The sequence below is a fragment of the Spermophilus citellus genome (genome assembly GCF_964194105.1).
Source record: "Spermophilus citellus genome assembly, chromosome: 16".
In the NCBI taxonomy this organism is placed as follows: Eukaryota; Metazoa; Chordata; class Mammalia; order Rodentia; family Sciuridae; genus Spermophilus; species Spermophilus citellus.
This window is the reverse complement of record NC_138196.1, coordinates 29155380-29178593: the sequence shown is the minus strand read 5'-3', so window position 1 is coordinate 29178593 and position 23214 is coordinate 29155380.

Genomic DNA, 23214 nt, shown 5'->3' with positions numbered 1-23214 from the left:
ATTCAGGGTTACTATTGATATGTGGTTTGAACTTCCATCCATGTTTGATTGTTTATCCTTTTTTTAAAAAAAAAAAAAATTTAGTTTGTCTCTCCATGATTGTCTTTCCCCTTGCCCTCTGTCTTTACTGCGGCACTTCCCACTGATGGTTTTGGTTATTGTTTTTCATTTCTTCCTCGTGTAGTGTTTTGCTCAAAATGCTTTGCAATGCTGGTTTTCTGGCTGCAAATTCTTTTAACTTTTGTTTATCATGAAAGATTTTTATTTCGTTGTCATACCTGAAGCTTAATTTTGCTGGATACAGAATTCTTGGTTGGCATCCATTGTCTTTCAGTGTTTGAAATACATTGTTCCATGACCTTCTTGCTTTCAGTGTCTGTGATGAAAAATCCGTGGTTAACCGTATTGGTTTACCCCTAAATGTAATCTGTCTCCTTTCTCTTGTAGCTTTTAATATTTTCTCTTTGTTCTGTATATTGGATATCTTCATAACAATGTGTCTTGGCGTTGGTCTACTGTGATTTTGTGTGCTCGGTGTCCTGTATGCATCTTCAATTTGTATATCTGTTTCCTTTTTTATTTCTGGAAAGTTTTCTGTAATTATTTCCTTCAGTAAGTTTCTCATTCCCTTGGTTTGAATCTCTGTACCTTCTTCTATCCCGATGACTCGCAAGTTCGGTTTCTTAATGTTATCCCATAATTCTTGGATGTTTTTCTCGTGATTTTTTACCAGCCTTTCTGAGTTGGCTAGACTCTTTTCAAGATGGTGTATTTTGTCTTCATTATCTGATGTTCTGGTTTCTACTTGCTCCACTCTGTTAGTGATACTCTCAATTGAGTTTTTAATTTGGTTTATCGTTTCCTTCATTTCTAGAATTATTGTTTGATTATTTTTTATAGACTCTATCTCCTGATAAAGATGCTTAACTTCTTCTTTTATCTGTTTGTGAAATGCATTCTCAATGTGTTCTTTCGCTGCTTGAATTTGCTGTCTTGTATCCTCTTTAAGGTTCCATTCCATCTGTCTTAGGTGTTCCTTGAGTTCTTTATATGACCATTTTTCTGATGACTCTAGGTCCTCCTGAATATTTAGGCTGTCCTGCGTTGTTTGTACTCCTTTTCTTCCTTGTTTTTTGAAGCTGCTCATGTTGTTTCTTGTTCTGTTTGACTGCTGAGTTACTGTTTACTCCTATAAATTAGTTAGATGCTTGGGAGGAAAGGTATTTGAAGGGAAGGGAAGAAGTCTCTAAAGAGAATGAGAGTAGGCAGGCAGAATTCAAGAAAAAAGGGGGGATAAGAAAAATGAGAAGACTAAAGAAGAAAAAGAACAGGAACTAAAAAAGAAAAAGATCTAAAAAAATAATAATAATTAAAAAAATTTAAGTTAAAATTAGTAGAAAAAAAAATTTAAAAAATATTTTGTAAAAAAAAATTAATAAAACAACAAGAAAGAAAAAAATGAAAATGAAAGAAAAACCCAAATCAAAAAAAAAAAAAAAAAAAAAGGAGAAAAGAAAAAGAAAAAAAAACCTAATAACTGCAGTCTTAGAGTTTGATCAACTTCCCCTCCAGTAGATGGCGCTGTGCCCACCAGGTCAAGTTTCTCCTGTCAATACGCGGGAACCAATCACTGTGCAGCAGCTCCTCCCAGACTGGGCGAGTCTCCAATCCTGAGTGTCTAGGGCCTCCTCTTGTGTCTAGTCACTTCCCACTTTTTCTCTAGCCAGGCCCCTCTCACCACAATGCTGGCTACACGCCAAGTCTGCTGCTCCCGGGAGCCCTGTTTTCATGAACGACTGGGCACACTCTTCCAGTTTGCCATTCCCTCAGACCCTAAGCTTGTAGAGTTTGGGGCTGAGAATCCTCAGCGGCTTTTACTTGCCCTCTGGTATCCACTTCCCGTAGGTGGTGCAAGAGGCCTCAGCAATCAGCCCAGGTGGGAGCGGTATTTCCGCTTGCGAGACCGCACCACCTCTGATTCCCTCGGGCTGGCTGAAGCACTCACAAGAGAGCTGGGAGGTGCCCTTAGGGGAGAGCTGGGAGGGGCTCTTAGAGTTTTCCCGATGTGTGGAGAGGCAAGGCTATGGGATCACACACCTCTTTCAACAAAGTTATCTCCGCAGCAGTCTGATGACACGGTTTCCCTTTGCCGGGAGACTAATTCTACGGGTGGGTCCTTCTCTCCCAAGCCCCGTTTCAAACCTGTGGCCACTACTTATGAAGGCTCGGTAGGCATTTACCTTCGTAGGATGAGAAGGGCTGACCCGTTGTTTCAGCGGGATGAATTAATGCCGAGTCATAGCTGTTTGTCTGCGGGAAGCAGGTGACCGGGAGTTTGAATTCAGCGGGCCAGAGCTCAGTGCGTGTTCTCGGATCACTTGGATTTTAAATTGTCGCTCATCTTATCAGCTGTTTCATATAATTCGGCAGCTCAATCGCGCGGTGAAGCGTCTGCTCTGTGGTGCTCTGTGGGAGGCGGCGGCAGCGGCGGCGGCCTTCGGGACCCCCGGGGAGGGGGTGCGGGTTGGGGGAGGGGAGGCGGCGCCTCAGGCCACGCGGTCCGGGTACCGGACACGCAGGAGAGCGGGCGGGGTGGGGGAAAGAAGTTGAGATCTAAATTTAGAGACTGAGCTTGGGAGGAGAGACGGCTGGGGAGAAAGAAGCAAGGTGGAAAGGCGGAGAGGAGAAGGGGAGGGAGAAGGAGACGGGGTTGATGGAGCCGGGCGGCTCGGGCTGCAGCCTTACTGCTCGCGCTGAAGTCCTGCTGTACTCCCTTCACCTTGGCTGGATTAGTGGCTGATTCACTCCACCTAGGCCCCTATCATGACACGGTGCTGGGTTTTTGTCGACAGATCTCCTTTAATGATCTTTACCTCATCTTTTCAGACGCCGTGGCGCGGGGCTCAGAGCGGCTTACTCACTTCCCGCCGCCATCTTCCGCTGTACTGTCTATAGTTCCATGATTTAAATAAACGAGTCTGTGTGTGCTCATGTATGTTTTCTTGACCTCTTCCATTATCATAATAATTTTTTTTTCCTAGAGATTCTTCCTTCTTTAAGCTCATATCTTAGCCTTACTTTCTGGCAAGATCTAAATCATCCTCTGATCTTTCTCATTTGCTTTCATAGAATGAGGAAGACCAGAGGTGTTTGATTACACTTTAATCATTTTATCTCCATTCACTTATAGAAAAGGAACCATTACTTATTTTCTGTGATCAGAATATAATCAGGTTTTCACCCTTTGGCGATTCAATATTGTTGGGAAATCATTCTGTTTATGAGTCTGTCACAGAACAATGCATCTCAGTCTGTGCAATTCTCTGGAAAAGAACCCAACAGGGCAATATAACTTGAGAAAGTACTCTAATTGGCACACTTTTCTCTTTATCATTCATGATTTTCCCTGGTAAAGTAACATATTGTGTCATTAAGTTGCAAAGGAAATGAGAGGAAGGGCAATTTCTCATGCAGGTGAGGAAATTGAGATTATTATATTCCTTGTGGTCAAATGTATAAAAATGATGAATGCTTTTACTTTGTATCTGCTTAATAAACCTAAGGATACTTCTTAGTATTATAAGAACTGTAATATGAATAAATACAGATACAATTAAATCATAATAATATACAGCGTCTCTGAAATCATATGCACTTAAAATTGGTAACAAAGTTGGAGAGTTTTTCAAAATGAAATCTGTTAAATCATGAATTTGTCCCCTACCAGGACTCAAAAGTAATTGGACAGGTGAGCAGAAAAAGAGTGCTGGAAAATATTCAAAATTTCAACTGGGAATGCTCCCCACATGTAACTGAGCTGCTGTATTAGTTGGCAATTTGGGGACCATGTGCCTTTCCCCACCACCCCACAAAGCCACAGTCAATACTGACATTAATTCTCATTTTAATGCCATGATGGGTAGCTGGGTTCTTAAGGGTTTAAAAGGATTCACTTTGATTCCATGCTTTTAGCCACCTGTGTTAACTGGTGTTTGGACAAAGCTAATCTCTTAAAGAGAATTGTTTGACACTTTGTAAAATGAGGACACTGCAGAACTGGGAAGCTGGGTGCTTTGGAGTGTGACCAGTCCCTGGCCACTCTGGAATGCCTCTGATTTCAGGAGTGTTTCTTACCAGGAGCTTTCCATGCTGCTCATGCACCTGTCTCTCCCTGAAGGTGAAGGAGTGAGGGCACGTTCACCAGCCACGCTAATAGAAGTGTTGGAGGCACAGTCAGAGCTGGGCCACATCTGCTCATCCTTCCAGGAGGCCAGTGAATCAATACCCACAAAGGAGATGTCAGGGCACCTGGCTGACCTTGTGCGGCACTGACCTCCATGCTGAGGAGGAAGGAAGGCATAGTTCTCAAAACACAGAGTGAAACAAAAAGCCCCTCCTACCAGCTCAAGTGAGACAGCAAGTACCTGGATCTTTATACCTCCATATCCTTTTCTACAGAATGCAGATAATAACAGAACCAACTCTTAGGGTTGGAGCAAGGATTAAATGAAAGAATTAACAAGACCATTAGCAGAGTGTCTGTGTTTGATAATAATTTGCAAATAGAAAATATTATTGTGTAAGTAGAGCATTCTGGGATTTTGTTGGTTTGTGTGTTTGTTTTTGCTTCTTTTGGTGTGAGGGCCTAGGCAGTCACCAATATGATCCTGTACTATGGATTTTAAGATAGATAAAGATAGCTCTTCCCTTGGCAATAATAGAGTTCATAACATCAGAATTTGTGGATCTCTTTTTTTTTTAAATGCACATTCTCTCTTCCTCTCCTCTCTCTCTCCCTCTCTCTCTCCCCCTTCCTCCCCCCTCCCCTTCTCTCTCTCCCTCTCTCCCTCTCCTCCTCTCCCTCTCCCTCTCTTCCTCCCCCCTCCCCATATAGTTTTTATATCAGTCTCTGCCCACCTACCACCTGCCTATAGATAACTGTGTCTAGCTATCTATGTATCTCATTTTTTCCCACTGGTAGTATGTTTGGATCTGCTCTCTAACTGTAACCTTGGCAAGATGGTAACTTGGAACAACAGTGAACCACTGGGGCAGGGCTCAGTTATAGGCTCATAAGGGCCCCTCCCAATCTAACTGGTTTCAGTATCATCATTCCTGATAAATGTATCCTCTCTTTGTCCTTGAGACAAGGAAGCTAGAGGAAGAGAGCCAGTTCTGGTGTTCATCTAGGGTGAGAAATGTGAGTAGGAGACAAACTGAGTTAGGACCCAAGATAGAATAGTGTCTGGGGTCAGTGGCCCAGAGTGGGGATGCCATACTTCCATGCCAAGAGGAGATTGGTCTGGGCTAACAATGACAGATTCACCAAGAGTGGGCTGGGCCTAATCCAGAGATGAGACAAAGTCCTAAGAGTATGGCTGTGGCTGCTAGGGTGTGCAAGTCTGAGGGTACAAGGGGGAGCTGAAGAGTCATAGGTTAGAGATGAATGAAATTGACACAAAAAACTCTTAGGAGTGGGGCACAAAGAATTTTGCTGTTCCACAGGGGCTCCTGGGCCTTGGCAGTCAGTCAGGGAAACTGCTCTGTGACCTTGGATGGGCCTTGGGAATGACTCACAGGGTGTGGGTCTTTCTTCTTAGCCATATGAGCCTCTAGTGGGCTTCTCAGCAAGGGCACAGTCCCCATTTCTCCTTTCCTACTCCTCTTACTAAAAACTCTTCATTGTATTATATGCAATAAACATAATCATATTATGCATTTTACTTGTGGGACTATGTTATTGTACACATTATAATAATAATAAATCTGGCTTAGCATTTATTATGCCCACAGGGCAACTAATGCCTTGGTAAACCTTTCCTCTTCTATTACGCTTTCTGTTTTGTCCTTTCCTAATTTTTGAAGCAAGGTGGCTGTATCAAGGACTCCAGAATTAGTTAGAAATTTAGTTTTCTTTAAGCACTTAGCTGATGACATTTAATGGATCTTTTTTGGAATATAAATATCTGACTGAATTGAGCAATAGATAAGTCCTGAGACAGTCAAGATAAGTGCAATAGTATTTTACGAGGGCATGGCCTAGTTAAATCAATGATTGCTCCTTCTCTGCTCACTGCCCCCCACAAAAGGAGAGGTTGATTTCTGTATCAGTCAACTTTCCATTACTGTGGCAAAATACCCAAGATAATCAACTGAAAATTTTTACATTTTGGCTCTCAGTTTCAGAGGTTTCAGTCCATGGTCACCTGGCTCCAATGTTTTGGAGATTGTAGTGAGACAGGACATCAGGGCAGGGACCACCTGGTGGAGCAAATCTGCTCATCTCAGAACAGTCAGGAAGCCAGGAAAAAGAAGAAGGAGGTGGGGTCCCCAATTCCCCGTGAAGGGCAAGCCCCTAATGACCTAATTTCCTCCACTAGGCGATAGCTGCTAAAGGTTCCACCATCCCACGATGGTGCCATCAGCTGGGTCCATGCCTTCAACACATGGGGAACATTTAAGATCCAAACCACAACAGGTTCCCTATTTTATAAAACATGAACCTGAATCCTAAGCAACCAACTGAAGCAGGAGTCTGCCAGGCTTATTCACATTAAGTCAAGAGCAGGGGTGGGACAGAAAAGGGGGAGGGGGAAAGGCTAATGCATATATAGACATAAAAATTAGAGCAGATATGTGGGAAAATTTATATCAGGACTCTCCTAGTTCCTAGTTCTCATCCCAGCAGCATTCAAATCTGCCCTTAGATATACCACTGAGTTCTTGAATTGTTAATTTTATTTTTGCCAAAGCAGACAATAAATTAAATAAATAATCCAGGTGGAAAAAAAATCCCAGGACCACTGGTGTTTGCTTTAGTGGGAGTAAGGGTAGTGTGGGGAAGTAGGTCTCTGCTGTGCATCCCAGCAATTACCTTACAGCTTGTGCTTCAAAAGTGTGTTTCCCTGGAAAACACTCCTGAGAAAATACTTTGACTTTGAGTTGGCCCTAAGGAGTTGGCCTTGAGATCTATAAAAACCTAAGAAAAACAACCAGCTTTCTTTTCAAAATGTCAGTGTTTCCTTGCATTGTTAGAACTGGAAACTTGATTACACCTTTGGGGGCCAACAGCTCTTTTGTTTTGGAAAAACACCCTATAGGTTTTGCAAAGTTAAAGCCCAGATCCTATGTTGGATAGGAGACAGTGAGAAGCCAAACTGTGCTATGTGGTTGTGTGGAAGGCTGTCTTCCTCCTGGGTAAAATAGCATCCCTAAGATTATGTGTAAGGAGAAGCTGGCTTGTGTTGACAAGTGGAAGAAAACAATCACTTTGCTTTCTGTTTGTGTTTTTCCCTCCCGGCGGTGATGGCTAAGGAATGAACTCCAAAGGCCTCCTGGAGCAGTCCCAGCTCTGCCATTGTGCCATTCTGAGCCTAGATTGGAGAGAGAACCATGCCAGTCACTTCAACAGAGAGAATTGCAATAATAAGAATTAGCAATTAGGCCTAGGGTTAACTTGTGACCAAAAGGGTTTCTTAGAGGTGGCAAATGAAAGAAGCAACTATTGCCTCTAGGGTTGTGGAACCAAAAGAAAGAGGTTGGAATAATTGAAATTCAGATTCCTGGAAAAGAAGCCTCATGGAGACCCCTCTGAGGAGGGGTCACTGCTGGGCTGATACTGGGTCCTCTGAGTTGGAAGGAGGGGCCTAGGGAACCCAGATCTCCAAAGGAGGGGTTTTGTTGTATAGTGCTGGTATCTCAAGAGGAGGGTCAAAAGAAGAAGGCGGTTCTGCAAACCACGTGTTTGCACGTGCCTGTATGCATGCACATGTGCACACATGTAACACCTCCTGCTGTAGTTTGTAAATCTCCACCAAAGGCCCATGTATTAAATCAAGGTTTGGTCCCTAGATGGTGTTATTAAGACACTGTGGAAACTTTAAGAGGTGGGGCCTAGCAGGATGTCTTTAGTTCATTGAGTAGTATGTCCTCGGAATGCATTGTGGGGCCCAGCTATTTCCTCTACTCTCTCTCTGTTTTCACTGCCCGGCCATAAGGTGAGTGGTTTTGCTCTCCATGTCTTGATGTGCTGCCACAGATCCAAAGCAATGGGACGAACCAATTATGTACTGAAAACTCTGAAACTGAATGAAAAATAAACCTTTTCTCTTTGTAAGCTGATTGCCTTAGGTGTTTATTACAGCAATGGAAGGCCAAAATAACATACCTCCCTTATGTCTTTGTAAGGGAGGAAAGGATTATTTTCTTCACCTATTGCTAGGTCTTAGGAGGTCCCTGTGACAAAGGGAGATTAATAGGAGAAAAATATTGTTGAACAAAATTTATGAGAGCCCATTGTTTTGGACTAAGCTCCTGCTTAATGGACCAATCCATAATGGAGTCACTTGCACTAGAAGTCATGTAATTAGACTGAACTTTGAAACAAGCCAGTTATCTAAAATCCAGGATATTCACAGAAACCAATCAGTATGTACCTGAACCACCACGATAAGGAAATTCCCTCTGCTTTTATCCTATAAAGAAAGTATCGATCTTTGATTTGCTTTCTTTAGCCCTTTTCTACTATAAAGCCAAACCTTTCTGCTCAGCTCATCAGGATATCCATACTATTTTATAGAATGAGATATTGCCCAATTTTAGAATACAAATAAAGTCAATTAATCTTTGAACCAAATTTATTGTAATTTTATCTCTTCATAGCACACAAAATTATTGAATACAAGTTTTATATGACACAAGAAACTTCAGAAATGAAGACTCAAAGAATCAGGGAAACCTATGTATTTTTTTTTTGTTTAAGTTTTTTATGGTTTTGAATGTGAGATTTGATGAAAAATAGTCAGTTATGGAAAAACACCTGGACCAAGAGGGTATAATCAGCTGGGAGGAATTCAATAAGTTGTTTGTTCACATTGTTTTGGGCACTTAATGCATCATTTCTTTTCTTCTAGGTATAAGAACAGCACCCCTTGAACAAGTCTCTTATGCCTGCTTCAGGGGAAGACCAGAAGATTTTTCCTGGGTTTTATGACCTACTTCAAGGGAGAAGGGCAGGGGAAGGCTCTACTGATCATTTTCTTTCTACTGTTTTCTCAAATGCCAAGGTGCCGTATTTTGGGGTAACATGTACTGAACCCCATCAACTTTTCCAAGATTTTAGACAACATTTATTAAACAGTATGTTACAACTTGGTCTCAGCTCTGCTTTTGGAGTTAATGGCTGGGTTCATGTCCATGCTTGGGGCAACACATGATAGAAAGATCAAATGTCATCAGGAGGATTGATTCTGAGATGTCCAGAGGGGAACTATACAAGAGTGAGTACAGTTGAGAACCAGATCCAAATGTAGGCCATGAAGTTAGGGGACAATAGGATCCTTTTGTGAAAATAAGAGCATACCATATGGACTCCCTGAAATTTAGGGGGAAAGGAATTGGGTCAAATAGAACTGAGCGGGAAGGACTTAGATTTTAATTATTGTTAAATAATCAAGTTGGTTAGGGAGCTAGTAAAGTATAATTACTTTCAAAAGATTTAGGAAACTAAGTAACTTATGTACAATTTAATAAGAAATATTAGAATAAGATTACTGGGTTAAATATAAATTCATTTGATGTCCAAAAAGCCATAAATATGCTATTAACTCTTCCATTATACAGAAATCATTTGCATTTCAAGTAAATAAAAAGCTACAAATTAGCAAGTAATTTCACTAGGTCTGTAAATATTAATCTGTAGGGAAAAAATGAGCTAGATATATTCCCCTAAGCGATCCTTTCTTGTTTTTTTTTTTTTTTTTTACATCATATTATATAGAAATTCTGCCCATCTTTTAGCCACCCATCTTTCAGCCTTAATTTCAAGTTGTGGATAAATATCCTGATAATTTCCTGGTAGTACTTAGGCACAAAAAGAGATATGATTTTGTAGGTTTCTTTAGCAATCTCACAAAAGTCTGCATAGCAACTAGGTTAGAAGCCACCTAAGGCTGTTGTCTTGGGGTTGAGGCCACTGTCTGCCTGCCTACCCAGTTACCCTTCAACTTCTCCAGTTGATTGGCTTGCATCAAGTCCACCAGTACTGGGTCCCTGCTTTATGTCTAGACATAAAAGTATGTCTAGATATTTGAGAATTCATTTTTTTAGATAGTTAAATAAGATGTACAATGTTATAACAGAAAATGTCAATATGTGACCCATTCCAGCACCTTTTCCCTTGCTGCCCCCAAGTATTAGCATACTGAGGCCAACTACTCAGTTCTCAAGTGCATTTCTCTAGCTCTCAGAGAGTTTCTAAAACCCCCCTTTATACATTCAGTTAGTAAATACTCTTTAGTAATTTTTCTGCAAAATGAGATAGAGTGAGTTTTTTTTTTTTAAATGAAGAAAGCTGGTTGCTATAAAAGTTAAGATAAAGACTTAAGCTTGTGACTGACTCATGTGGTTACCCATGGTGATCTTTGGGGGAATTGAAAAGCAGGAGATGTGCCAGAAGAGTAAAGATAAATAAAAGAAGAAGAAGAAGAAGAAGAAGAAGAAGAAGAAGAAGAAGAGGAGGAGGAGGAGGAGGAGGAGGAGGAGGAGGAGGAGGAGGAGGAGGAGGAGGAGGAGGAGGGAGGAGGAAAGAAGGATGGAAAAGAAGGAAGTTAGGAAGGAAAATTTTAGAGGTTAAACAAAAGAGAGAGAAATTCTACAACAAGATGTTAAATGCATGCTTTGTAACACCTAGAAAAATGAGTGACATCTTGAGGAACTCCTGTGAATTATTTAGTAACCATGTCAAAGGAAGCCTTTTTTGAATTATTTATATATTTTTGATAGTGATTACTTATTGGGAAGATTGTTTATTATTTATTTAAATAAAAACCCAGGTATAGAAGTTTGTTTTATGTTGCTATAGCAAAATGCCTGAGACTGGATACTTTATAGCTCACAATTTAGAGGCTGAAATTTCAAAATCAGTGGCCCCTTCTATTTAGCCCCTGATGAGGTCCCCCTTGGCTGTCACAACAGGGTAGGAGCATGTGTGAGAGCGAGAGTTCACATGATGAGAGGGGAAGAAAGAGAATTTCAGGGTCCAGGTTTTTCTTTGGTAGTAACTCATTTTCATAGGACAAGCATTAGTTCCTTCTAAGGGCAAGATGTCCAGTGGCCCGGCAACTTTCCACTAGGCCCCTTCTCTTCAAGGTTTCACTTCTTCTTAATGAATTAAGTCCCAGGTTTTCAATTATATATTTCAATGAAACTGACAAAGATGCATTGAAAGAAGATGGAAATCAATGTAGAGCTTATAGACATTATTGTGATATGTTGCATAATTTTATTATGTTATATTCTACATTTAAGTTTTTGTACATGTTCCACATTTGGGATTATTGTATAACTGGGTTAATACTGCCTCAGTAGGGACCACACCTTGAGCACATGAACCCTGGGGACAAACCACACCCGAGCTATGCATGTGGACTCAAAGTACTTAACAAACTGATCCTAATGGAAATAAAACAATTTTAATGTTTTTCCTCACAATCCCTTTCTTGAATATGGTAGAACAAACAAAATTTGACAATAGTTGTAATGAGAAATTTCAAAGGTTACTTTAGTGAAGAATTTGAAGTTGCTTATGACAAAAAATATCTGCAGACAGGACTGCAGAGATTAAGACATGTTCTATACCTGAATGTTATTCACAAGAGACCAAACTGGAAACATTTGCCCTTCGATGATTAATGTAGAGAAATTATGGTGTACAGACAGGACTGTAGAAAGGAGAATGCTATTGCTAATGATAGATGCTAATATAACTGTTTTGGACGTATATTAATTTGGATATTCTATTAATAATGACAAATTTGAAGCAATTTTCTAATTGCATAAGAAAATTCCAGTATAAAAAATTATACTGTGAATAGAGTGATGTTAATGGGAGGTGAAAAAAGGAAGCTACTCAGAATAAAACTTGAGGGACATACATCAACATTTCTAAATGGTTAACTTTGGGTTATGGAATTATATGTATAATAAACGTATGCTAGTTTGGTAATTAGAACTAATGTTAAAAAAATGAAAGAGGGAGCTTTGAGAATTTTGGTAACAGGGAAAAATATACAATGTATTAAAATGTAATTTTTATAAATTTGAGGAAGAGGAGGTGGTTTTCTGGGATTAAATTCTAAGAGTTTTTTTATTACATGGAATTTCATAATAAGAATTTTAAATGCCATATTCAGTGCCTCCTTCAGCAGATATATATGATTCAATGATTCATATCATTGTTTCTTTTTTTTGTCTTGGTCTTCTACATAAACCAAGGGCATACCAGTAAAAGTGAAGTCAGTGAAAAGTGACTCTAAAAGCAATCACACATAATCAGAGGTAGATTCTGAGTGGCTAACCTTGTCTAAGAACACATCTTAGAGAGTAATTGACTTATTCAATGTCACAGAATACATTAATGGCAGAGCCAGAATTAGACCTTACATCTCTATTTCTCAGCCTGACTATGCTACCCTCCTCCTGCCTTGACCCCAAAGAAGATATTTGGAGACCATTTCAGTTTTCTATGATCATTGCCCATCCCTGACTTGAAAACCCCACACATTCTGCAGATGCATATCACCCACATTCCCTTCTTACTGAAACTACTTTTTTTTTTCTTTGGGAGAAAGACACACACACACACACACACACACACACACACACACACACACACACAGTATGTAGCTTAGATTGACAAAAGCTTGAGGAGATTAAGACATGTTCCATACCTGAATGTTATCCACAAGAGACCAAACTGGAAATACTTGCCCTTCAATGATTAATGTAGAGAAATTATGGTGTAGCTGATGGGAAATTTGCAAGATGCTTTTAATATAATTAAAAATAATGTCTCTATTGGCTCTTAACTCTTTTCCAAGCCTAGTATTGGCTTCTTTCCAGGACTAACACATTTCATCCAGTAACAGGAGAACATATTTAAAGAAAAAGAACAATTCTTTCAACCTCTGAATTTACATTTTTTGAACAGAGAGTAGTTTGTGCAGTTTAAGATTAGTTTACTATGCTTTTAAAGAATCACTGGATTATTCCAATAATGTTTTCATAAAAGCATGACATGTTTTAGAGCAGTAAGAAAAACACAGACCCATCAAACCTCTGTCTTATTTTATAGATTAGGAAACTGAGTGCCGAGAGGTTACACCATAGCTCACCACTAATCCTGTGATTAAATAATTTTGAGCATCTGCTGTGTCAGATCATGTTGTAGCTCCTAAAGAGATAAAAGTCAAAACCCTTAATTTATAGCCTTAAGAAATTACAAACTAGGGGAAGTGCACCATATATTAACAAGTATTCATGTATTGTAGCGTATCCTACCTTCTAGTATCATTATGTTCCCAGAGTGACAGTAGATGAGGAAATGGTGAAACTTGCCTGACTGGTCAGGAAGCTTTTCTAAAACAGAAAATGTTTCACCTGGGCCTTAAAAGATGAACAGGAAGACACCAGCATCAGAAACAAGGGAGGAATATTCTAGGCATAGGGAAATGAGTGGTGTAAGATAGAGACATTCACTTTGGTGTCTGTTTGATGTATACCAAGGGCTGGGTTAATATTTAGGGAGTAATTGAAGGTAAGATTAAGTATAACTAAGTTCTGGTATAGTTGGAAAAGTCTTTATAGAGTCAGCAAATTGTATAAGCTTTTTTTTTTCTATAGATAATGGGAAGTCAGTGCATAACTTTAATCAGGGAACTATGTTTTCACTTTGGCCTGTATTTGAGAAAAGTAACACTGGGTCAGGTGGATAAAGGAAATTAAAGACCAGTTCCGAGGCTAAGGCAAGTCCAGATTTAAATGATGAGGTCATGAACTAGGCCTTACAAAGTGTGCCTTACAAAGGTGCAGATATTTATAAGGCTAGAATTGGCAAGATCTTATGATCATTGTGAGAGATAAGAGGCAGCAGCCAGGGAGGAAAATAAAGTTTCTGGTTTTGAAGACCAAAGTCATGGTGAAGCCACAAAACTGAGCTATGACACATAGAAGAGAGTCCTAGGGGCAAGGTTCACTTGTAGGTTCAGACATTCAGCTTATCCATGAAGGACTTCTTAATGGGAATAGATACAGAAAATCATAGAAAAATCTGTATCTTAAGCTCAGAATAAAAGTAAGAGAAAATAGAAAGAAGTCTAAGACAGAACTCTGGGGCACCTCATATTTAAAGAATGGATGGGAAAAAGGAGCAAGTATCTGTCATACATAGAATTATTGGTGTAGGAGAAAAAAAATGGAGAGGACAGGGTCATGGCAATCATGTTCATGATGGTGTTTTTCTGCTGCGAAATAACTAAGTGATAAAGTAGATCTATCTGCTCATGGAACAAAATACCCCAGAGCTAAGCAGAGCTGAGGGAAGTTGTCTTAGTCACAGATCCAGCTCCGTCTCTTTCTGATTCTCTCAGAATCAGAACACCTGTGGGTGTTGAGTCCATCCCTAGACCATCGAGAAAATGGCTATAGCAGTTAAAGACTTACCATCCATGGAAATCAAGGTCTTCCTGCCATTGGTTCCCACTCAAGTTTGAGGAACCTGTCTCTTCTAATTCCAATCAATCTCGTTTTTCCATTTTGTTGACTCGTCACACCTCTATGCTGCTTGTGTTAGGCCTGGATTTCTGAACCCAGCATAGCAAGTATAGATTCAGTTTACTCCTGTGAGGAGGGGACACACTGACCCCTCTTCTGTCTCACAAAGTGCAAGACTGCTAACCCAGGGGGATGACTCAGGTGTCATTTGTGCCAGATTGGGAGGTGTCTATTATTAAAGTCAAGGAAGGAGATTTCAGAATAAAGGGATAGTCATTCTCACCAAAAAACTATAGCTGAGATCAGGTAGGAGAGGTAATATACAGGGACCATGAAACCAGGTTTGGCGGTACATTCCTATACTCCCTGTGACTGGGGAGGCTGAGGCAGGAAGATCACAAGTTTGAGGCCAGCCTCAGCCATTTAGAAAGAGTCTGTCTCAAAATAAAAAATAAAAAGAACCGAGGATGTGGCTCAGTACTTAAGTGCCCATGGGTTCAATCCCTGGTACCACAAAACAAAACATAAGTGAACCATCTAATCTATCATTTACCAAATCATACAAGCAAAATATAACTTGCTATCAACATATTTGGTGAATTGTGAAGTCAGATATTGGAAAGTATTCTACGTTCTCTGCAAAGATACTATAACATTTGAAAATTTTCCATAGTATCAGTAAACTTGGATGAGACCTTTCAGAGAGATGCCTGAGTAGTTCTTGCAGAATACTCTTGGAAGGCACCTGGAATGAAGAGGAGAAAAAGAAGAACTGTTCAATCAGACACAATTCAAGGATATACATAATTTTGAAAATATTACTTTATTTTACTAATAACTTTGTATCAGCTTACTCCTTCCTGAGTTGAAAGGAATAGAATTAATCTTGAATGTACAGAGTGTCACAAGTTTGTGAGCAAAAAGAAAAGGACATAAGCAAAGAGAGAGTGACAAATGAATATGGTCTGGGGAACGTGACCACTGAAACCCTGAGAGATGGAATTTTTGACTCTCTGGAATCAGAATCATGCAACTTGGGGGAAATACTTTGTTTGGTTTCTTGACTGCGCTGAAAAATTGAGGTTTAATTCATGAGGTTAACCTTAGGAATATTCTATGCACTTTGTAATTGCACTGTAATTACATTAAAAGGCAGAATAACTTTTATTTTGAGTGTGACCAACCACTCAGAAGATTGGTACATAGAAAGCAACAGGGCGAATTTAGTTAATGTCAGGCTCGATTTCCAATGTTCAAACCCTAAAATAAATTTTCTTTAAATCCTAAGGCCAACAGGAATTTTTAATGTCATTAATTGTGTGATAATAACAACCTTATTATTAAGCTATCTTCATGCAGCTCATAGGTATCTTTCAGTTTTTCAGGAAAGCAAGTCTAGGAATGGCTCTCATTTCACTTTTACATACATGACATTTTTCATAAGATATTCAGTTTTTTTTTCTTCTCAAGTCTTAATGATCCAGTGAATTAAGAATCAGTGAACAACCAATAAAAAAAAATAAAATAAAAAAAAGAATCAGTTAAATTCTTTTTATTTCTCACATGGGAAAGCAGAGTCCTGGAACAGTTGCTAAATGATTAACTGAAAGTTACCACTTATCCAAAGAATGACTGGTTGGGTCAGAGGCAAAATCTTATCCACTAGTGCCCAGTGAATCCTAAGCCCAGTATTCTCTCTGCCACCCCAAGTTGCAACTTGGAGTCATCGAGAGAAACAAGTACAGTAAGGCAGGTGGTGTGGTTCAGAGGTTCACCTCCTCCTCAAAATTCAGAGGAAGGAGCAAGATTTATTTCCCAAGTGCCCGGGGAAGAATTGAACAGGTCAGGTTACTGGGTGCAAGGTACTAAAGTACTTTCAGAACTAGAAAGCGAACATTTCAAAATATAACTTGCTTTAAACATGTTTAATGAATTATGAAGTTAGGTATTGGAATCTATCTACATTCTTTGCAAAGATGCTGAAATATTTGAAAAATTCCTGGAGTATTGATGCAATTTGTCTTGATTTTTTGATAAACAGTCAAAAGTCTTGAATGTAGATATGTTCCAATAACATAGATAGCTCCCCTTTGGGGAGCTGTGGGGTGTAGAAGGGAATGCAACTAACTTCTGGATGATTTATTTCCCCCAGAGCAAGAAGCAAATAGCCTTGTTTATTATTAGTCATAGTTATTACACTATTCATAATCTGTTTTCCCATAAGAATGGTATTGTGATGATGAATGACAACTTATATATAGAACAGAATGAATTTATTGTAGGAAGCATTTCCAGTGACATGAACAAGAAATTAGGTCTACAATATGTTCACGCTGTGCTGGGCAACTCCAGTTCTTTTCAAGAACTCACCTTGGAAGAATAAAAATGAGCAGATATATTTCTAACTTATGTTAGATTACAAGTTCCTCTCTGTGAATAAGACAGGGTTGTGTCTTATTTATTTTTTGTCTTGCAGAGCCATATTCATGTTACCTGATGAGATCAATGTAGAGTAGTATATGTTGAATGAAAGTGACTTTTCATTGTGATTGCCCCATTACAATAATTAGCACATATTGAGTGATTACTGTGGATTAGAAACTGTTGTATACTTTCTGCATATTAACTCACCCAAGACTTTGAACTACCGTGTAAGGTAAATACCTTCATCACCACTTATGTATTTGTAAAGAAAAATAGGCAAAAGACTGCATAATTTGCAAAATTAAATGACACATCTAAATAAATTGCAGAGCAGTATTTAATAACAAGCATCATGCTAGTTGTAGATACTATTGCTTTAATCACTACACTCTCCTACATCTTCTGTGTGTGTATGTGTGTGTGTGTGCAAGTACACATATGTAGCATGGGTTGTGGGTAAGGTTTTTTTTTCTCTGAATAGCTAGTAATTTATACTATCATAATTTATTGTAATATCTTCTATTTCCTCATTGAATTATGTAGCAAATATTAAATTGTTACCATTAAATTTTATTCCATTGATTTCTATCTGTTCTTGAGTTGGTATCATGCCATGCATCCATAAAATCCTTTAATATCTATTTATCTTGTCTCTTCTTATTTCTATTATTTGTTTTCAAAAAGTTTTGCTATTTCTCCACATTATTCTACTTTTGTTTTTATTGTTTTTATTGCTTTTAATGTGTTATCCTGAGCACAGATAAAACTCTTCTTCCAGGGCACGGAGACCTCAGGTCAGGTGCATTCCTTTGAAAAATGATGCAGGAAATCCACAGGTCAAGATGGACTTACAGGCACAACAAAATATCCTTGGGGTGAGGATGGAGGCATCAGGTAGGTGGGTCTCATCACTGTAGTCTTGCCCTGTGCAGTTCAGGGTGTGGTGTGTGTGCATATACATGTGTATACACAAACATGAATTATTTTTTCAGTGCTTCAAGTGGCACCTTCTCTGGATTGAGGAAGCATAGGGAATTTGGGAAAGTAGTCATTTTTAGCTTCTCCACTAGTTGCTCTGAAGAGAGGGGACTTGATTGTTCTCTAGGCCAATGTGTTCTTGAAAAGAAGTTACCTAATGAGGAGGCTTGTGGAATGAAAGAAAAATGATTCGTGGTGCTCCAATTTCTTTCTTATGGGGTAAGACTTGTTGATACTACTCAAGGAATCTGCAGTTTTGGGGACCATGAGGTGAAAAGTCTGGTCCGGGGAGAAGGCAAGTGGAAGTTTCCTATCCCTTGTTTTGGCAATAATAACTAGTTTACTGTACGTTTACAGTGTGCTACGCGATACAGCTGGCCCTGCTCATCCATTAGTATAACCAACCGCAAAGCAAAAATATTTGGAAAGAGAATTCCAAGAGTTCCAAAAACAAAACTTGAATTTTCCCAAGTTTAGAATTACCCTGAATCCACTGGAAAAAAGTGACATGTGGGTTCACTGTGATGTAGCTGGCCTCCTGCCATTTCACACATCCTCAGTCTCCTCAGTATATGTTTGAGCATTGTGTACCTGGTGTCTCATCTGTGTGCTATGTAGTCAGGCAAATAATGATTGTGTCTGTACTGAACACCTGCAGGCTTTTTCCTTGTCATTCTTTCCTAAACAATACAGTATAACAAGTATTTATATAGCATTTACATTGCATTAGTTATTATATGTAATTTAGAGATGATTTAAAGTGCAGAGAAGGTTTTGAATAGGTTATACACAAACACTACACCATTTTATATAAAGGAATTGGGTACCTAAGGATTTGGGTATCCATGGGGAGTCCTGAAACAAATCCCCCAAGGAAACCTAAAGAGATTACTCTATTTCTTTCATTTGATTTTGTAGAGCTGGGGATGGAACCTAGGGCCTCGCATATGCTGAGCACACACTACCAGTAAGCTATACCCTTGACATGAGACAGTATTTAAAAGCTCCACATACTGAATCTTTGTGTCTCCACAAATCTATGAAGGAGGCAGCACCAACTTCTTTTCAGAGGCACAGAATCAGAGAAACAGATCAGCTTGGTTACATAGCTCATCAGAGTTATGGCAATTCAGACCAGGGTTCAAATTTCAATTTTTTTGATAAGGTTTAGAAGGTTCTTTGCAATCTAACCTTTGCCTATCTCTCAGCTTCATCTTGTAACATCTAAATTCAACCACGCAGTATGTTCCCCTGGTTTTAAAAATATGTCGTGTTTGCTGTGACATAGATGTAGCTATGGATTCTCCAAATCATTTCCTTTTCTTCCCAGTTGTATAGAAGACTTCCTTTTTCAGCTTACCCTGGGATTTTGGTGGGACCATATAATTCTTGGAAAGGGAGTGAAAAGGACATGTATCACTCCTAGGTCCCTAAAGCATTTCATGTTTGCAGCTATGTTTTCTCTTTGCCCTTATATATCTGGATGTACAGGACTCTCAGATAGCAAATAACACAACCACAAGAAAGCACCTCTGCTTTCATCAGACCTATTCAGACTCACCACTCAATAGGTATATTTAAAATGAGAGAAAAACTTTATTGGCAAGTATCTGAGATTTAGAGGTGGTTTGTTATAGCATTTACTATTACTAACCATGACCAAGTCAGAGGAAACCATGGGTTGACAAACGGTAGAAGCCTAGGTAAGTAAATATTTTAGAACTTGCAGGCCAACATATGGTCTTAGGCCATATGTCATCAAACACACATGATTGGGTTTCAATAAAACATTTTTTTTCCACAAAAGAGACACTGGCCAGATTTAGTTTGTTAATTTCTGCTGTTCTCTCCATTGGGGTGTTTTTGTCTTTCTCTGCACTCCAGACTCAATCTACTCTTTGCCTGGTTAGATTGTTACTTTCATGCTGTAGTTTGGGTATAGTTTGTATCCCCCAAAGTTCCAAGTTTTGGTCCCCAGGATGATGCTCTTGGGAAGTGGGGTCTAGGTAGTAGGTTATCGGGTCACTGGGGGCAGGCTCTCAGAGGGTAGTTCTTATGGGTTGTTATAAAAGTCTGAGTTTGGCTCCTTCTCATTTTCTCTGCTTCCTGGGTTGTGATTATGACCACTTGCTCTGACGCATATTCCCACCATTGCCACCTGCCATTCTCCTCCATGAGGTCTTTTCCAACTAAGCTGATACAAAAGTACCATGCCTTCCAATCTCCAAAATGGTAGGCAAAATAAATCTCCTTTTCTTCTTAAGTACCCTTTCTCAGTTATTTCACTGCAGTGATGGAAACTGACTAGTATACCTTGGCTACAACCACACTTCCATAAGGAAGATGTTTCCCATGTTTTCCTTTCCCAGATTTCTCTGCTTCCCCTTGTCAATTGGGTTAGGCTCCATTATAATAAGTTTCCATAGAAGTTACCTGCCCTTCCTTTTTCACAATACACCTTCCATTAATAATAATTTGTTTGACATTTATTTTCCTTACTATGCTGATAGCTTCAGGAGAAAAGGAAGCCATAGCTATCTATTCATACTTTTATCTCAAAACCTACCACCAGACCTGGCATAGAGTAAGAGCTATAAAAATGATGTCAATGGATAATTATAATGCATGCTATTAACCACTGCCTTCAATCTATAGAGCTTGTAGAAATACATCCTTCCTTCCCCTTACCTCTCTTCCTCCTTGTCCTTCAGTTCTGGGGCTCAATATAGCCAATAGGAAACCAAACCCACAATTATGGTATAATAGTCACACTCTTGAATGAAGAAAATACCACTGAGATATTTACTCTCAGGGATTTTTATATATATATATATTTGGTGTAAATACCTTGTCTCCACCTCAGTCAATATTTTTTCTTTAGGACCATAAATCTTGGGATGTCATCTCATAGAAGCTGATATCTGTCATAGCTCTGGAAGTTAATTGTGTCTTGAGCCCTATAAATGGGAAGAGGCTATTTCTGAAGTTCTGTCATCACATTGCTCTAACACCTATAAATCTGAAAAGCTTTACAATTTTCCTCAATGTTGTAGAGAGGTTCATGGAGCAGTGCAAGTGGTCAAATATAGCTTACCCATATATAAACAGAGAAGAGAGGGGAAAAGTGTTTTATTTTCAGGATAAAAGACAAAAGTAATAATGGCAGCTTAGAATAGCATGATATGTAAAAACTGTGGCAAGAAGCTGACATAGAAGGAAAGTCCATTGAGATGCAATTCTAATGAGTATTTAGTTTGATCTGATAAAATGTGGAGGCTGGACACCACAAACCCTGTCCTGGGAAAACTCACAATGCAGCTACAGCTGAGGAACAGTGGTCAGTGCTTTTGAATCCCTGCTTTCCATAAGCTTTTGTTAAGACAACTAAAATTCCCTCCTCCCCAATGTTGAGACATTTCGATATCATAGTCCTTTCTTTCTTAGTCTGCAAGGCAGGCAAGTTTTGTTTAATTTATTCCATGTACCCCAACCCCATAGGTTTTCAGGCTAAGGCAGGAAAGACAAGTTTACCCCTCTGGTAAGGCATTGTACCTAAAAGCAAAATCTCTTTTCTCATATCATGTGATCATGGAGAATTGAAAGGAATTTTTGTGGGAGAGTGAGAGAAGGGGTTGGAATGGGGAGGGTGTTCATTTCTAAGGAAGTCTTTTATTCTAAGGGATAGTCTGAGAAGTAACTTAAATATGATATCCTTTGATAAATAAAACCAAATTACTGATACAGTTTTTGTGTTGGAGAGCATTAGAGGGCCTAGGTTGGGAGCTCATGAGAACTCTGCTCCAATTCATTTACAGAAATGAAGTGTCCGACCAAAACTGGGTGGCTAATGAGCAGCTGGACTCTTTACCTTCAACAGAGAAGGTGATCCAAGTCTTGTAACTATATTGTCATCCTCCCGTTCCTAGGACCTAGCTCATCATAGTGTGCCATACATGTTTGTGGAAGATAGGAATGAATGAATGGTATGCTTGAATGAATGAAGGAGACCTGCTGAGAAAGCCAAGCTGAAATTTGGCCCAAGTCCTCTGTTGATCTGTTTCCCACCTCTATAATGATTATTTGTGAAGAGGCTTCTTGAGACAAGATATAACACATATGCAGCACTTTTACATATCTTATTTTAAAGTATTTAGCCTCAGTTTTCTGGGTGCATTTTATTTGCGCTTATTGACCCAGATGGCAGTGAACGATTGATTCCTACCTTCAATTTGGTGTGAGTAGGGCACCTGTGTGAGTGGCGGTCCACTCAGCACTCAGTAGGCAGAGAAAATTGTGAACACAGTTAACAACTAAGAGAACTGTCATTTGCCTTTAAAATGCAAGGTTTCAAATTGTGCCTTCTGATGGAATTCAGTGTGACCATTAGGATAAGTAAACACACCAGATATTCAGCATATATGCTGAAACAAATGTGATGAAGGGACAAAGAAACTTTTTTCTCTGCTGTCATTTCATTTGGCAACTATGAATACTGCTGCTTGCTATAACTCTCCTCAGTAACATTTTTCAGCTAAACTTCTGTATCAAACATATTTCAAACTATTTTTTGGCATTATTAGATTATATTCTTCTCCCTAATAGCTTTGCAGGTTTTTTACCCTTAGAATATTAGTGATTCTAAAGATTTCTTTCAAAATGTAAAAGACAAATATTGATTATCTGGCTGGATTCCCTGGTCACATGGCTGTGTGAGGCTGCGGCTGTGGCTTGGGGGAATCATCTGTGTCACTCTGCTTAAATGCTGGGTTCTTCTAATTAAATTTTACTCCCTCCTTTACTCCCTTTTTAACCTTTCTCCTCCTTCTTTTCCTTCCTCCTACTCTCCTCTCTTTCTTTCTTCAAGGTTTACCTTTTTATTATGGCAAATTTAGAGAACAGAAAATAGTACATATAAGAACTAAAAAGTCACTCTATTTGCCTTTTACCAACATTCATCCATAAATAATCATTCATTGGGAACTACAAAATGTGAGAATACTGTTCTAGGCACTGATATTTTAGTGAAGGCCTAAATACCCATTCAAATGGACTTAATATCTCTGGGTAAATTGTAATTAGCCGAAGGACACCTTTAGTCCTCTGTCCCTCATTCTCAGCATTTCCTTTCCTGCTTTTCAGAAATTCTCTTCCCAGTACATTAGGACTTCAGAGTTCTGTGCACTTCTTCTACTGACTTAAAACTTATTTTCAAGAATGGTTCTAATTAGTCATCATGACAAGATACAAATGACACTTGGTGGT